Source organism: Polypterus senegalus, chromosome 3, assembly GCF_016835505.1.
Source record: "Polypterus senegalus isolate Bchr_013 chromosome 3, ASM1683550v1, whole genome shotgun sequence".
Classification (NCBI taxonomy): Eukaryota; Metazoa; Chordata; class Cladistia; order Polypteriformes; family Polypteridae; genus Polypterus; species Polypterus senegalus.
In genome coordinates, this window is record NC_053156.1 from 296,478,188 (window position 1) to 296,492,834 (window position 14,647).

General features: G+C 42.7%; 1 protein-coding gene across 2 annotated transcripts in view; it reads left to right on the plus strand.

Annotated features, from left to right (window-relative positions):
* The window catches only part of blk (BLK proto-oncogene, Src family tyrosine kinase), a 222,550-nt gene that overhangs the window by 76,129 nt on the left and 131,774 nt on the right, over positions 1-14,647 (plus strand). For both annotated transcript variants that reach the window (XM_039749471.1, XM_039749472.1), the window contains exon 2: positions 8,487-8,589. The gene's annotated coding sequence lies outside the window, so the exon portion shown is untranslated. The remainder of the gene's footprint in view (positions 1-8,486; positions 8,590-14,647) is intronic.

Sequence of the window (14,647 nt, forward strand, 5' to 3'; positions counted from 1 at the left end):
AAGGCCACAAGACCACCCAGCCCCTCTGGGCATTCTACCTAACATAAATGAAACAGTCCTCTTTGTATTTAGGGTTCTCTTGGAAGGACTTGATGATGACGGTCACGTAAACTTCTAGCTTTTAGTCCATCAATGTTGGAGCATCCTGATGCTTTGAGTAGGAAACCGGAAAAAGAAACAGAAGAGAGAGTAGGGGTCAGTACGGATTTTAGAGCCACCATGAATAATTATTATAATGAATTGAACATACAGAGTATCAGGATTAAATAAAGGTGAAGTTATAAAAAGGCCATGTTAAAGTAATGTGTTGTCAGCAGTGTTTTAAAGTGCTCTACTGTATCAGCCTGGTGAATTCCTATTGGCAGGCTATTCCAGATTTTAGGTGCACAGCAGCAGAAGGCCACCCGCCTCACCACTTCTTTTAAGTTTTGCTCTTGGAATTCTAAGGAGACACTCATTTGAGGATCTAAGGTTACGATTTGGAATATAACGTGTCAGACACTCCGGTGTATAAGATGGGGCGAGATTATTTAAGGCTTTATAAACCATAAGCAGAATTTTAAAGTCAATCCTGAATGACACAGGTAACCAGTGTAGTGACATCAAAACTGGAGAAATGTGCTCAGATTTTCTTTTCCTAGTTAGGATTCTAGCAGCTCCATTCTGCACTCGTTGCAAACGATTTATGTCTTTTTTGGGTGGTCCTGAGAGGAGTGCGTTACAGTAATCTAGTCGACTGAAAACCAAAGCAACTTTCAGTGATATAAGAGGTCTAACTTTTGCTGTTTCTTAAGTGAAAAATGCTGTCCTAGTGGTCTGATGAATATGTGATTTAAAATTCAGATTACAGTCAACAGTTACCCCTAAGCTTTTTACCTCCATCTTGACTTTTAATCCTAATGTATCCAGTTTATTTCTAATAGCCTCATTGTATCCATTATTGCCAATCACTAAAATTTCAGTTTTCTCTTTATTTAGCTTGAGAAAATTACTACTCATCCACTCAGAAATACCAGTCAGACATTGTGTTAGTGAATCAAGAGAGTCGGTGTCATCAGGTGCTATTGACAAATACAGCTGTGTGTCATCAGCATAGCTGTGGTAGCTCACGTTGTGCCCTGAGATAATCTGACCTAACGGAAGCATGTAGATTGAGAAGAGCAGCGGACCCAGGATAGAGCCTTGTGGAACACCATATTGGATATCATGTGTCTTTGAGTTGTAATTCCCACAACTAACAAAATATTTTCTCCCTGTCAGGTAGGATTCAAACCAATTTAAGACCCTGCCAGAGAGGCCCACCCATTGACTAAGGCGATTTCTAAGAATGTTGTGATCAATGGTGTCAAATGCGGCACTCAGATCTAAGAGGATGAGAACAGATAAATGGCCTCTGTCTGCATTTACCCGCAAGTCATTTACTACTTTAACGAGTGCAGTTTCTGTGCTGTGATTTGTTCTGAAACCCGACTGAAATTTATCTAGAATAGCAGGTTTATTGAGGTGGTCATTTAACTGCATTTTACTTAAGAAGGGCAGGTTAGAGATGGGTCTAAAATGTTCAAGAGTTGAGGGGTCAAGATTATTTTTCTTGAGTAGGGGTTTAACTACAGCAGTCTTAAAACAGTCTGGAAAGACCCCAGTATCTAATCACGAATTAACTATGTCAAGAATATTGTCAATTAGCACGCCTGAAATGAACGCTATGAAAAAACTTGTTGGTATTGGGTCAAGGACGCAGGTGGAGGGTTTCAGTTGAGAAATTATACAATACAATAATCTCTCTATATACTGTATCTCCTCCACACCTCCCAGCAAGCTTCGTTCACCTTCACCCAACTCTGGCTCGATTGCTGGGTGTTCTGCACATAAGACATAGAATTACTAGACGCCACATGAGCAGCAGCATCATATGTCAACGTTGCCGCCATATTGCGAGTGGCACGGCTGTGGAGTAAAGTAATGGATAAATCCACCTGGTGGGGTGTAAACATTAACATTATACAAAGTTATTGTCTGTTATACCTCACTCTTTAATTTAATATTGTTTTTTATCAGTATCTATCTATCTATCTATCTATCTATCTATCTATCTATCTATCTATCTATCTATCTATCTATCTATCTATCTATCTATCTATCTATTTCAATGACAGGTTGGACTGGTATCGAAACACAGAGGAACTATAGAAGAAGAGGCTGTGTTCCTTTAATGTGGCAGGTAACATCCACCACATCTTCTACAACTCTGTGATGGCCAGTACACTTGGCGAGAGACCCACAGAATCAACAAGCTAATTAAAAGGGCAGAGTCAGTTATGGGACACCACCTGGACTCCCAGAGGTTGTAGTGAAGGAGAGAATGAAGACAAAACTGAGTGCCATTATAAACAATGCTGCACATCCTCTGTCTGACACCAACACTGAGGACTTTTAGTTAACGGATTATTCAGTAGCAATGTGTCAATAAAACACTATGGGGGCTCCTTTATACCAACAGCAATATGCCTGCATAATGCCTCGCTGGGACTGGGACAGCCAAGGAAGAACTTTTCTTTCTTTTTTGCTTTATAGTCAGTTCCAGTATATGTTGAGAGGGTGCACACACTGCCATGCTCACACACTCTATCTATCTATCTATCTATCTATCTATCTATCTATCTATCTATCTATCTATCTATCATATAGTGCCTTTCATATCTATCTATCTATCTATCATATAGTGCCTTTCATATCTATCTATCTATCTATCTATCTATCTATCTATCTATCTATCTATCTATCTATCTATCTATCTATCTATCTATCTATCTATCTAAGATGCCTCACACATGTGCTGCTTGTGATTGTACAAACCGCTGTACGCTCCAAACCAGATCCCGGGAGATTACATTTCATAGGTAAGGCTGAACAATTGTTTTGGTTATATTTGGCCATTAGAAAATCCTGTTTTATAATCTTAGCACTCAAGGTCACCTTACAATAAAATTAAACATCATTAGTAAAATTAAAACAAGAGAATGATAAATCAAAAAGCAATAATTAGCAAACGAACAAAGATAACTGGCAGTGACAGTGCAAAATTCACAAGTGGTATGCCAGTTTGAAAAGATAAGTTTTGAGGGCAGTTTTAAAATGTGTTATTGAATCGAGCTGACGGATATGAGAGGGAAGAGAATTCCAGAGTTGAGGAGCACCAGGAGAGACGCTCGAGCTGCCATAGCACTGAGTCTGATGTGCGGTACAGAAAGTCGAGCTGCAGATGAGGATCTGAGTGAGTGAGAGGAGTGTCAGTCTGGAGGAGATCAGTGAGGTGTGGAGAGCTTTAAATGTTCAGAGCGGTGTTTAGTATTGTGTTCTGTAGTTAACAGGGAGCCAGTGAAGTTGAGAGAGAATCGGTGTGATATGTGCAGTGGATTTAGAACAGCAGGTTATCATCCTGGCAGCAGAATTTTGAAGAAGTTGTAAGCGATGGATACGTTTTTGTGAGATGCCGGATAGAATCTCATTACAGTAATCTACACGTGAGGTGACTCGGGCATTAACCGATACTTCAGTACTGTGTTACGTAAGAACAGGATGAAGTCTAGAAATGTTTCCAAGATAAAAGAAGGCAGTCCGAGAAATGTTACTTATATGGGAGGAATTATTTAATAATAATATTTATTATTATTATTTAATAATTGCCATTATTAGTGTATAAATACATATAAATATTTGCATTCAAACGATTCTTCAAAATCTGTTGTATTTAAACGATACTGTTTTAAACGTTATTGTTTTTTCATAGAAAACCCGGTTTCCACGTCTACCTCTATTAGTTTGAATCGCTCTTTTGCCACTCTCAATATGGCGGACGCGCTGACATATCGTGTCGACTGGGCAACACAGTCAATGTGACGTCTACTTATATATGTCTATGGTTCTGCAGTGCTTTGTATAGTTCTTGACCCGGATGTGCTTGTGTTCTTCCATACATGTGACTTGCCAGACCTTCCGGGTCAGATAGAGAATTCCAGGTCTTTAATCTGCCCTCGTGACTTCGTACTTCCAAGGTATGGGGAAGACATGACTCCACAGGTTCTCTCGCAGCGTTCCCTAGCAGCACCCACAGTGCCCATCAGGGCTGTGGTATAAAACTACATGTCCCATGGTCTTCTGTGGGAATCCACCATTACACTGCATTGAAGCTGCCATCTAACGTCTTGGAGGAAGTCGTGTCCCAAAGAGGTTGCCTTCCCCCATCCTCCCACTCTGTGGCTGTCTATCACAATGTGTACAAAAGAGTGGACGTACTTTCACATGGAATATAAAAGGGAATGGACGAGGCAGAGTCGGGTGTTAGGTGGACAAACCTTGTGTGGAGGAGTGGAGAAGGCAGTGACCAGTGCGAGACTGAGAGAGAAGACAGTTGCTTTATTGTGCTATACGGTGCTTATTGCATATACTTGTGGCTGTGGTGGCTGGAAACGCTTGTTGTAAAGAGTTTCCCACGAATAAAGACTCTTTGGGCTTTCACCTTGTGGCTCCGTGCCCGTTTGTCTTGAGTGTTTGGGGAGCTGCAGCACCCTCTGGTATCCACACTTTCTAGTATTTTCTTAAAAGGACACTCCCCGGCTGGGGCTTGTACTTGACTAATTTCACCAGATGCCTATGCTATTGCATCTCTACCACCGTGTATTTGCGACTTATAAACATAAATAAATAAGTAGAACACACCGCATACGTAAGTTTGGGCAAACTGAATTCCATCATTTGAATTCCTGCTACAGAGCAGTTGTTTCTTCACTGCTGTAAACGTAGCCAGGTTAAGAAGAACAGGGTAGGCAGGGCAAAGCTTGGGGTGCCAACCGGACCACCCTGTTCATTATCTTTAGCGCTGGGTGTGAACCGAATGCGTTTGAGATTGGAACTGTTGACGCCCCTTGCCCCACCTCTTGACTCTGATTGGCCAGTTGACTACATTTAATTCTGGCAAGACACAGAAGACAGAAATAGATGGAAAAGATGATCGGCTGTGGCGACCCCTAATGAGAGCAGCCAGAAGAGGACGAAGAAGAAGAACGCATGGCTAAAAATGGCAGCCTTAAACACTTCTAGGTTTGGTCAGAGCTCCTGCTGCATTGATGTGCTCTCAGACAGACAGCAAATCTGAGTTGTTTGAATTGAAATGCAAAACGCACACAGCAGCCAGTAATCGAAACGTGAAACGTTTGCTTCGCTTTTTAGTTTAAGACGTGCAGTCTATGGACAGGAATTCAAAACTTGGGGTGCCAACTGGAACAACGCATTCCTCATCTTTAGCGCTGGGTGTGAACTGAACACACTTGAGATTGGAACTGTTAATGCCCCTTGCCCCACCTCTTGACTCTGATTGGCCAGTTGACTACATTTAATTCTGGCAAGACCCAGAGTGCAGGAAGAGATGGAAAAAGATGATCTGCTGTGGCCAACCCTAACGGGAGCAGATGAAAGAAGAAGAAGAATGCATTGTTAAAAATGGCTGAAAGGCAGCCTTAAAACTCTTCTAGGGTTGCTCGGAGCTCTTGCTGCATTGCTGTGCTCTCTAGTCAAGTCAAGTCAAGTTGGGCAGCATGCACTGATACAGTGTGTTGTCACCCACTACACGAAGAAACAGCTTGGGATCCCAGTTGGCAACACCCCCAGTCCCACCCTCCGGAAATGACCCCCTATCTGTCGCAGCCAAGTGTTACGTGGGCGACCCCTTGGCCTGGTCCAGCCACTCGGGTCCCCAGCAATGAGGACCTTATGAGCCGGATCACCCTCAGGGAAACGCACCACATGGCCATAGTGCCATAAATGACGCCACCTCACAATGCAGGTCATTTGCCTTATTCGGAAATCCATGAACAACACAAAGTCAAACCAACGGTACCCAAGGATACTCTGAAGTGACACAGTACCAAAGGAGTTTAGTCTTCGTCTCAGGTCACTGGATAGCTAGATAGATATTGGGATCGCCACACACCCCTTTCAAGCAACCTCACGACCCCCCTATGCTCTCCCAATTCGTCTACTGACTTCATAGGAAGAGTCACCAGAGACATGAATGTCACTGCCACTTTTCGGTGAGGTCGACAGTCTCTCCGATAACAGACACACTGCTGATGGCCGTGCCCAAGAGATGCTCTCAGACAGATGGCAAATCTGAGTTGCTTGAATCGAAATACAATACACGCACAGAAGCCGGTAAGTGAAACGTGATACGTTTGCTTTGCTTTTAGTTTAAGACGTGCAATCTATGGACAGTAATTGAAAGCTTCTGGTGCCAACCGGACCACCCCATTTAGTCAAAATGAAGAAACAAAGGAAGAATAGCCGCTCAGCTTGCAAAGCATTCCAGAGGCTTTTCAAAGAACCAACTACGACGTATTAAATAAAGGAATGAGCAGCGGGAGTGAGATGGAGCTCCTCCAGTACAAACGATGAGGCAATCCTGCTGGATAACCTGATGGAGTCTGTGAGGAACCTTCACCTTGAGAGAAGATTTGTTTTCAGGCAATCTGGAATCCCTACAGATTTTATTTTTTCTCCAGCCGTCTGGAGTTTTTTTGTTTTTTCTGCCCCCCCTGGCCATTGAACCTTACTCTTATTCGATGTTAATGTTGATATATTTTTTATAATTATATCTTTCATTTTTCTATTCTTTAATATGTAAAGCACTTTGAGCTACTGTTTGTATGAAAATGTGCTATATAAATAAATGTTGTTGTTGTTGTTGTTGTTGCAAGACAACGACGTTAAATAGCCATGATATCCAGCAACCTTGAGGTGATCATGCAAACCCTCGGGATGTCCCACAGGGCAGCTCGATCAACTGCTGCCCTGTGGGACATCCTGAGGGTTCTGGATATCATGGCTGGCCTGTACACTGTGTGATGTCCCGGCCAATACCCCCACGCCGCCAGGTGAAGCCCTCCCTGCAGTATGGAGGTGCCCCAAAGACCAGCGGGGCATCATGGACATTGGAGTCTTTATTCACAGCCCTGCTGGATACCATGGAGGCCGCTAGGAGACACTGCAGGGAGGAACGATGTTTATTTGCCTTACGCCCAGGAAGTACGTCCGAATCACATGGACAAGGGGAATGACGTGCTTCCGGGGTGAAGAAAAGGACTTTCGATCTGACCCGGAAGTGATAGGAGATCACATGAACTGGGGATTGGAACACATCCAAGTCAGGGAGTATAAAAGGATTGTGGGAGCTCCCAGACGGCGAGCTGAGCTGGATGGAAGGGTGGCAACACGTCCGGGAGTGGAGGAATTGTTTATTGTATTGTGATTATTGATTGATTTAATGAGTATTGTGGAGAGGAGGGTGCTTTGTGCACTGTGCAGTATAAATAAAGTCTACTTTTGGACTTTTATCTGGTGTCTGGCGTCTTGGACAAGGGTTCAAGGGAGCGATAGCGTCCCCTATCTGTCACAACTGGTACTGAGGGTGCTGTGTAGAGTGGAGGCAGGACCTCTGTGATTTTCCTAGTTGATTCTGGGGTCCGTCAGCGGTGTGTTCTGCTCCTACTCTGGTCAATGCTTGTATGAACTGGATGTTGGGCAGGATTGTGGGGTCCAGCGGCTGTGGGGCATCTGTTGGTGAAGAGAGATTCACAGATCTTGACTTTGCTGACGATGCTGTGATCTTCACGGAGTCAATGGAGGCTCTGATCGGGGCGTTTTGAGAGACTGAGTGAGTGAGGAGTCTGAGTGTCTGGGCTTGGCGAGTATCCTGATAAAAACCAACATTCAGAACTGTCGACGCCCCCTTGCCCCACCTCTTGACTCTGATTGGTCAGTTGATTACTTTTCATTTCGGCAGGATTAACACATTGGCTAAAAATGGCTAAAAGGCAGCCTCAAACACTTCAAGGGTTGGTCAGAGCTCTTGCTGCGTTGATGTGTTCTCAGACAGACGGCAACTCAGAGTTGTTTGAATCGAAATGCAATATGCGCACAGCAGCCGGTAAGTGAAACGTGATACGATTGCTTCGCTTTTAGGTTAAGACACGCAATCAATGGACAGGAATTCAAATTCAACACGAATTTTAAACTGACATGAAATTTCAGACATGACATTTTAAATTATGACACAATAATACACCACCTGCATTGGAAAGCAGTTAGCACGTTGGATTGTATTCCATATTGAACAACTGGCCCCGCGTATCTATCTTGGTTGGTTTCAATGTTGGTGGACTTGGATCCACATCTCCAGTTTGGAGTCACAGATTGTATCCCATGTTGTACTCATGTGTATGGTTTAGGGATGTAGCAGGCGAGCTGTCCACACCAAAATTTGGTTACATGCAAGACAGTAACGTTCTGGCACAAACCAATGGAGATTTTCTAAATCGGAGTCCCAAGTAGGTGACAATAATTGGCTTAAGAAGGACCAGACAAAGAGACATTAAGGCACGGCCACTCTTCAATGCACCTGAACATTCATCTTTCATGTCTTTTCCTTCCAGCTGTGAACTTTGACTGACTACTTGCCATCCATGAAGGACATCTTGAATTAATCTGGAAGAGAGACAGAGATTGCAACCTGGGGAACAAGAAGAGCGTTGTCAGGTGAGGCTCTTAACAACGGGATTGCTTCTGTCTGCTGGAGGTTGTTCACTGTAGCACCTGGGGGTGTCTTGATGTTTTGGTGGTCATTTATCTTGATTGACAGCTAAACAATAATAAGCTGACCTGTGCAAGGAGTTGATTAAAACCCCAAATGGATTTCAATCACTCTACCAGTCAATCCATATTTTATATAGTGCCTTGCATCAAGAATAGTGGAAAGTAGTCAAGGCATTTAAGACTGGTTTATTGAAAGATCTATTTTTAAGATGTGGTTGCCATGGATCAACTTATTCAATGAATGCATGATGTCAAATGGTGCTTTACATGGGGAGTTCTGACTTAATGTAATGCAAAGGCAAAAAGACAAAGACAGAGTTCAAAATCCATTAAACACATGTGGTCTTTGATAAGTGTTAGAGCCATTCTTAGATAGATAGATAGATAGATAGATAGATAGATAGATAGATAGATAGATAGATAGATAGATAGATAGATAGATAGATAGATAGATAGATAGATAGATAAGAAAGGCACTATATAATAGATAGATAGATAAATAAGAAAGGCACTATATAATAGATAGATAGTTAGATAAGAAAGGCACTATATAATAGATAGATAGATAGATAGATAGATAGATAGATAGATAGATAGATAGATAGATCTACATCCACTCCCTGACATAGAGGGTCTTGAGTGTGATGAAAGTCCATAACCAGTTCCTTGGTTTTGCTGATGTTTAGTTGCAGACAATTCTCAAAGGTCTCACCTCTGACTCCTCTCCTCTTTCTCATCCTCCTTATCAATACACCTCATAAGTACAGAGTCATCTGAGAAACTCAATGGCCAACCATATTAACATAATCAAAGAATTCAAAAATGAACAAAACAGACGGAAAAGTGACATTCGAGCCCCATCTAGGGATGGTGTGCAGAGGAGAGCAACCAGGTGCATCATGGGACTTAAGGACATGTCCTACTGTGACTGACTCTGAGAATTAAACCTGTTGAGTCTCGAGTGGAGGAGACTACATGGAGACTTCACCTCAGTCTTCAAAATCCTCAAGCTCGCTGATAAAGTAGACCCTTTTTTCAACTAAACAGTGAATCAGCCCCTCGAGGACATCAGTGCCAATTAAGGGGAAAGTCTATTTAGTTCTGATGCCAGGAAGCTACACTCAGAGTTGTGAGAGGCTGGAATTAACTACCAAGCCATTGAGTTGAAGCACAAACCTTGATAACCTTTAAAAAGAACCCAAATGAGAATTTGAGACAAAACAAACAAGATTAATGGACTCAAATGGTCTCCTCTCGTTTGTCAACCTTCATGTGTTCTTTTGTTCTTATGTCACAAACAATTCAGTCCAAAAAATGGGATGCTGGTGCCCGGTCTATCTTGATTGGCATTAAATCACCTAACACAATACCACCATATAGATTTAAACAATAAGTAAAGTGAGAGCCTTGTTGCTCACATGTTGCTTAGGAAAATCTATTGGCGATGAACCACTGTGGCCAGTTGGGGGCGTAGCAGCACCCCAGACCCCAGACACAACTGCACAACACCAAGTCCCGAGTGCAAATAACCAGTTTATTAATAGGGAAATCCCTCTTAGCAGGCATCTCTTCAGAATACACAGTAGAACAGTCCACAGTTTCTCTTCCCTGCGTATTTCCCTCCTCTTTCCACCTTTTACAAAAAGCATCTCTGGCTCCCTGGGCCGAGCGGAGGGATCTCTTTTAATTTCATGTTTTTAACGGACTTTTAGATGGTAGACTGCGTGCTTTCCTTGTCTTGTGTAATCAAAGTTTCTGTTGCTTTTCCTGAAATTGTCTTTCATCGTGTGTTTACTCACCGCCCAATTTAAAGAAACCTGTGCGCTGTAATTCCAGTCTCTTGATCAAACTGGGTGGCGTAGTCGGATTTTTTAACGGTATCTAGGTTAGATTATCTGTAAGTGTGACCAGACACCTGTCACGTGTGGCACACGTATTCTTCAAAGAAATTTGTCGAATCAGTTCAATTCCATTTATATAGTTCAAATAGACTGCACTGTACAAAGTTTAAAAATGTCAAAAATCTCCCATTAAAAAGCATTTTTGAATTTGCAGACTTGTCCTTTTAAAAATGGAGAAATGTTCGTTGCAACCTCAACTAAGACCGAGTTTACTGTTTCAGTTTTACCTTGAGAGCGGTTAGTTGGAACTTCTGTAGATTTTCCTCTTTTACTCGTCTGACAGCCATTCAGATGCCCAATACATGCAAATCAACCGTTGGGCAGAGCCCAACATCTCACACAGCAGCGCCCTCTCCTGGTGCATTAGGTAAGTTAAATAATAGAGGACAAAATGGTGTCACTTGTCTGGAAATAAATGAAAGAGGAAAGCAATAATGTTAGCACATATAAGACTGAAGTGAATGAACAATATTATCTGCAAATTATTATTGTAAAGAACCAATGTTATCAGCCTGTATCTCAACCATGTCTGAACTAATTAATAACACGGGAAAGGTGCAGCTGCTCTAACTGATATAAATAGAGGACGGGTTTAAAAATGGACAGAGGCATCGGGAGGTGGAGAGGCTTCAGTGGATTACACTCCTGATCCCTGGTGTCCAGCGCCTGATCCTTCAGTCCCAGATATACACGAACAATCACAGTAACCCCCTGATCTTCTTGACAGTCATGTACCATTCATATTCCCGTTATACAATAAATCAATTTCTTTCCAAGTTCATACTTATATATATAATTTTAATGAATTACTGTGTTCTACCTAACTTTAATAGCTAGATGCACTTCTCTTTTCTGATGTAACGCTAGTGTTGGTCATTTTGAATTAATAGATTATTTTTCAATTTCTAACTTTTGGATATTGCTCATTTACATTTACATTGACTCTATTGGGTAGACTTTTATGAATGTTAATCTATATTACTAAAAGAAGGTTGTACATATGCACGGATGCCAGACGCACCGAAAGCGCACGCGTACAGCGCCATCGCCCCAGAGTCAAACCCAGCGGTTTCCCAGAGTCAGTAGGTGGCGCCCAAACAACACAACACAACCTGTAAACTAAACTTCAGGTCACAATACAACCACCGCCCGAACGTGAACGCACACACCACCACATATACAACCTTCATTTAGTAATGTAGGTCTCCAAGCCGGGATCTGCTGTCATGGTTACTTCAGCACGCGAATGCACCGCCGTCACCATCGGGGAACTAGATCGCACCCACAAAGCTTCTCAGAGTCAAACCCAGTGGGTCGTGCCAAAATGGCATACACACAGCGCCCCAGCGCCCTAGAGTCAAACCCAGCGGCTTCCCAGAGTCAGTAGGTGGCGCCCAAACAACACAGCACGACCTGTGAAATGAACTTTAGGTAAAGTGTGCACTGCTAGCAGTTAGTGTGCCTCAGCAGTGCCAGCAGTACTCCACTCCACAGTGCCAGCAGTCAGGGTTCTCCACTCCAAAGTGCCAGCAGCTACTCCACTACACTAAGGTGACCACAATTTTTTGGGGACATGTGGGGGAGGGAGGGTCGAATGGTGGCTAGAGGAGCGTACACTACTCCCCTTGTGTTTCGTGATTGTTATCGTGAAGTTCTCCCACCACTACCGATGGAAAACTTTGAGTCGCCCATGCTGCAGATCACAACAGAAGCATCCGGGGTCGGACGCAAATACAAAAATTCACGCTGAAGCCCAACATTGAACTGACACTTCCTTTTAGCACTCATGTTGAATCACAGGGATCACTGCGCCAAAATGCAGAAACAACAGGTGAAAGAAAAGAGCCGCCACACTGTTCTCGCATCCAGAAGCAAGCCACGTGTAGACACAGCCACAGGGTGAGGCAGAACACGGCATGCCTCTCTTAGAATCTACAGATCACGAGTAGGGACTCTAAACACTAAGGAGTACAAGGCGAAAGCTTATCACGTGATTTCTCGGCAAAGATGCAGGATGCGGTAAAGCATAACCTCCGTCAAAACACCGTGCCAAGTTCAAATTATCGTGGTGATGAGATACATTCAAAAAAGTGAACCAGCTGAAACCGGGTATAAAATCTTAAACCGGGGACAAAACGGGGACATGTTTCTGAGTGGGGACAGTTGTCCAAAAAAGGGGACTGTCCACCGAAAACGGGGATGAATGGTCACCTTAACTACACAGTGCCAGCAGTATTCCACTCCACAGCGGCAGCAGCAGCTCCACTACACAGTGCCAGCAGTGTGCTCTAATCCACTGTGCCAGCAGTCCGTGTGGCATATTTGAATCACATTAGGGTCGTTCATTGTTAAAAGTAAGTTCAATTATGATTCCTAACAGCAAACGACTTCTAGCTAGCGACACAGCCACAGAAAAACAAAAACGAGACCGCATGGATAAAACCAATAAACGAAGGCGCCTACAACGCGCTTCTGAAACACCAGAAGCAAAGGAGGCACGGCTCCAAAAAGAAAGAGCTCAGGTATCGGATAGGCGTGCAAACGAGACAACAGAACAACGGGAGAGGCGTTTGGAAGGCTTGCGCAATTGTTCATCACAAAGAATATCAGAGGAAACTGCAGAAAGGCTAGAAAGTCATTTAGAAGGTTTAAGACGTTCAGTGTTCCAACAAAGACAAAGCCAAAGAGAGGAATGACGGTCAGCCGCTGAACAATTCCCCCAGTTAGCTTAAGAACGCATTCTATAATGAGTCCACTGTTCATGAAAATTTGATGGGATTAATGATGGGGTACCCGGACGTAAAAGCTTTATGGAGTGCATTCGATCCTACAATAGTTCATTTGCTTTTGCAACTACCGGGGTAGATATCAAGCCACCACCTGCGAATGGCCCAAACGCTGAGCCAAATCACGACCGCAAATTTGCCCAAATTTACGTGTTAGATCTAGATGACACAGTTTATCAACAACATATACAACTTTATGTTGCCTTTCCAGCGTTCGTGTGACGTTAAAGTGAAGGTTTTAACTACTCCATACCAGGGATAGCTAATTCAAGGACAGGAAACCATCTTTACCAGAAATGTTGTTTATATAGAAATTTTTCATTAACTATTTTGAATTTACCATTTTATGAATTTTTTGTTTCCAATTTACTTCATTTAAACCTTTGCACTCCGATAATTTTTTTACTTATAAGTGCAGCAGCTCAAACACATGTTCGACTTAAATAATATAACAATTAAATTTCAATTTTAGTTTTAATAACTTGGTTAATTTTAGTACAAATATATTTATTTAATTAAATGAAAACGTTCCCAGGACGCTCCCACCCTCCATCATTTTTCATCCCACCAAAGATCGAAGGGAAAAGAAAGTGATTGCCATTCTTGGATGTGCGATTCTTTAGAGAATCAGGGGTTTACTGGTATTTAAGAAAATAGAACAATTAGTCACAGTCCCTCCAGCACTAACACACACATCTGTCGATGACATTTTCATGTCACTTGAATTTCACATCTGCTGTGTATGAAGGCCATTGAGCCACCATAAGCCTCTTTGTGCTCCGTTTCTAATTTCATTTAAAGTGCCGCTAAAAAGAACATATTTAATGGGGTCTACTAACATATGGAATTGTATTCTATTATTGCCATTACTTTTAAACATACGACTCATTGATACAAAACTATTTGATATACAAAAATATAATCTTCTTCTTCTTCTTCTTTCGGCTGCTCCCGTTAGGAGCTCCCACAGCAGATCATCTTGTTCCATATCATTCTGTCCTGGTCATCTTGTTCTGTTACCCCCCATCACCTGCATGTCCTCTCTCACCACATCCATAAACCTTCTCTTAGGCCTTCCTCTTCTCCTCTTTCCTGTCAGCTCTATCCTTAGCACCCTTCTTCCAATATGCTCAGCATCTCTCCTCTGCACATGTCCAAACCAACGCAATCTCACCTCTCTGACTTTGTCTCCCAACCGTCCAACTTAAGCTGACCCTCTAATGTCCTCATTTCTAATCCTGTCCATCCTCGTCACACCCAATGCAAATCTTAACATCTTTAGCTCTGCCACCACCAGCTCTGTCTCCTGTGCCA